This window comes from Fukomys damarensis, unplaced genomic scaffold (genome assembly GCF_012274545.1).
Source record: "Fukomys damarensis isolate Sample0158 unplaced genomic scaffold, DMR_v1.0_HiC HiC_scaffold_3, whole genome shotgun sequence".
NCBI classification, from domain to species: domain Eukaryota; kingdom Metazoa; phylum Chordata; class Mammalia; order Rodentia; family Bathyergidae; genus Fukomys; species Fukomys damarensis.
The window spans coordinates 21287622-21291194 of record NW_022900915.1 but is presented as its reverse complement, the minus strand read 5'-3'; the positions used below and the strand labels follow the sequence as shown (position 1 = coordinate 21291194).

At 36.2% G+C, this 3573-nt stretch overlaps 1 non-coding gene across 1 annotated transcript; it reads right to left on the bottom strand.

Moving 5' to 3' along the window:
• Nucleotides 1–703: 703 nt before the first annotated feature.
• LOC117287538 lies at nucleotides 704–831 on the bottom strand. Its single transcript, XR_004514208.1, has one exon. It is a non-coding gene; the product is annotated as a small nucleolar RNA SNORA44 (small nucleolar RNA).
• Between the last annotated feature and the right edge of the window lie 2742 nt (nucleotides 832–3573).

Sequence of the window (3573 nt, the reverse complement as noted above, 5' to 3'; positions counted from 1 at the left end):
AAAATATAGGAGATTATAGCTCTAGTTTTGTAGTAAGGAAAGTTTTATTAAACAAGATAAAACTTTTTGCCATAAAAGAAATGATTAACTCAACTGTATTAAACTTCATAATGTCTCTTTATAAAAATCACCACAAAGATTGAAAAGACAAAATGAAAATGAAAAGACAAAAAAGTAGCAGAAAATATTTGTTACATAAATTACTGACAAACATCTAATATTCAGAATATACAAAGTAATCTCACCAATCAATAAAAAAAAACCTCAGACACAATCAGTAGAAAAGTGAGCAAATGACATGTGAGTATACGGCCAATAAACATAAAAAAGATGTTTAATTTCTTCAGAAGTCAAGTGCATAAAAGTAGTCAATTTGAAACATTTTATTTATAATATTGGTAAGTAGTAAAAGTGGTTATCCCTGAATTCTCCTTTTTACCTATTATGTCATTGTATGTTTTATCCCCAAAATATATTCTGAATCAGTTTTTCCGTTGTCATTCCTTTGGTCTTAACTCAGAAGTATTGGAGAGAATATGAATCAGTAGGAATTACCTTATTTTCCCCCTGATACATTATATGACTATTTGGTTTTTTTTGTTTGTTTTTGGAGTTTTTTTTGGGAGGTACCGGGGGTTGAACTCAGGTCTTTGTGCTTGCAAGGTAGGCGGTGGAACCACTGAGCTAAATCCCCAGCCCTCCCTGAGACATTAAAGGTGAGTGATAGCTGTAGGCATTAGGTTGGCCTGGGTTGACAGTTTCTTTACATTACTCTTGCGTGCAATTGGTGATCCTTGGCCACAACCAGTCACAGTCCTTGGCAATATTCTGGGAAATCTTGAATAATGTTTATGGAAGGATATATACAGTATAATCTTGGTTTGCAAGCATAATTTGTTCTGGAAACATGCTTGTAATCCAGAGAACTTGTATAGCAAAGCAAATTGTCCAATATGAAATAACAGAAATTCAGATGATTCCTTCCACAACCCTAAAATATTCACATAAAAATGAGTACAATACTGTAATACAATATAGTAATAAAGAAAGTACAAAATAAAAGAAAAATAAGTAAATTTACTTATACCTTTGAAAACCTTCACTGCCAATATGAAGGAGATGAGGAGGAAGCTTATTGTGCAGGATGATTTCCACTCTCACTAACGGAATCACTGCTCTCTATTGGCTCAATGGAATCTTTTTCTTTTCATGTACTTTTTTATTGAGTTTATTGGTACATTTTAGGTATACAATACAGTTACATTCATTATTGGGATCTGGTACCTTTACATGACAGGTCTTGGTTCTCATTTTTTTCCCCTTGTCCCTGCCCTCCCTTCACCCCCTCCTCTCCTCCCCATTTACAAACACTTGATTTCCATTTTTTCATTTTCTCATGTTTTTTTCTTTTCCCTTATTACATTTCCCCTACCCTTCCCACTTTCCTTGCACCTTTAGCCCTTTTCTTCCTATTTGACATTGTCAGTTATCTCATTAGGATCTTATGTACTATTATAGTTTTTCACACCAGAGAAACTATTTGGTATTTACACGTGTGACTTATTTATTTCACTTAGGAGTGTATCCTCAATATGTATCCATTTACCTATGAGTGAATCTAATTTCTCATTCTTTATGGCTGACTAGTATTCCATTTGATAGAAAAACCACATCTTCTTTATCCGGTTTCCAACTGATGGGCAAATGGGCTGTTTCCAAGTTTTAGCTATTACAAACTGTACTGCTATAAACATAGGTGTGCATATATCACTGTGATATGATTCTTTTAAATCTTTTGGAAAGATACCCAGCAGAGGGATGGCTGAGTCAAATGGAACCTCTGGTCCCAGCTCTTTGAGGTATCTCCATATTGATTTCCATAGTGGTTGCACCAGTCTGCACTTCCACCAACAATGGAGAAGGGTTCCTTTCTCCCCACAACCCCGCAAACATTTGTTATTGTGTGATTTCTTGATAGCAGCCATTCTTTGTGGGATGAGGTAGAATCTCAGTGTTGTTTTCATCTGCATCTCTCGAATGACCAGTGATGTGGAACATTTTTTCATATATTTACTTGCTGCTTTTACTTCTTTGTCTGAGAAATGTCCATTCATTTCAGATCCCATTTTTGAATCAGGTCTTTATATTTGGGGGGGTGCTGATTGTTTTGAGTTCTTTATATATTCTAAATAATAGTCCTTTGTCTGAGGAGCAGCTGGTAAAAATTTTTTTCCCACATTGTAGGTAGTCTCTTAGTTCTGTTGGAAGAATCAACATAGTGAAAATGGCCATACCACCAAAACTGCTATACAGATTTAATGCAATGCCAATTGAAATTCCAACACTATATTTCACAGAACTAGAAAAAAAGAATCCAAAATTTCATTGGGAACCATAAGAGACCTAGAATAGCAAAAGCCATCCTAGGCAACAGACACATGGCAGCAGGTATAACAATTCCCAATTTGAAACTATACTACAAAGCCACTGTGATAAAAACAGCATGGTACTGGCAAAGAAACAGACCTGAGGATCAGTGGAAAAGATTGGATGATACAAAAACAACTCCAGATGTACTCAGCTACCTCATCTTTGACAAAGGAGCTGACTGTCCCAACTGGAGGAAGGATAGCCTCTTTAAGAAATGGTGTCGGAAAAACTGGATCTCAGTCTTCTGAAGATTAGAACTAGACCCTTATCTTTCACCATGCACTAAATTAAAATCCAAATAGATTAAAGATCTAAATATTAAAACAGAAACGCTAAACTTGCTGGAAGATAAGCTAGGTAGAACTCTTGAAGACACTGTCATAGGAAAAGACTTTATGAACAAATCCTCAGCAGTACGGGAGCTAGCAGAATCAACTGGGATCTCATCTTATTAAAAATCTTCTTCTCTGCAAAGGAAACCATCTTTTCATGTACTTTTAGCAAGGAACATATCCAATGACATTTGCTCTGACCTCCTTTTGAGCATTTTGTGGAAATGTGACAGTCCATTGTCCTTAAAGATTGATCTGTTGTGCTGCTGCAACCTTATTTGGGTGGTGATTTTTTTATAAAATTGTGCAGTTTCCCACAATTTACACATTTCCCTAATTGTCCCTTGCATGAGGGTTTCATCCTCTTTTCCTCCTCCTCCTCCTCCTCTGTAGATGAGATCTCCTCCATAAACTGTTGCTTTGGGAGATGATCACCACAATTTTACAGTGTGCAAGAGACAGAAAGAGGGAAGAGAGAGACAGTGGGAGAGAGGGAGAGGGAGGGAGAGACAGAAGAACCACTGGCACTGGCTTGGCTGTGATCATGTGATGTTTGTCATCACATAGTTCTCATATTGCAAGACATTATTCATTCATCAAGTTCAAGTTTATTAGAGATCTTTGCCCATCTTGCAGAACAAGTTACTTGCAAGCCACAATTTTACTGTATTAGAAAGTCACTTTGGAAACTTGGAATTCTCTTAGAAATCTCAACCAGGAAATGCTCTATAATTCAGTAATTCCAGAGAAATAATGCATGTATCCTGGTGCCATAATAACCAGTGTATGATAGTTAGGAACTGTAATTATT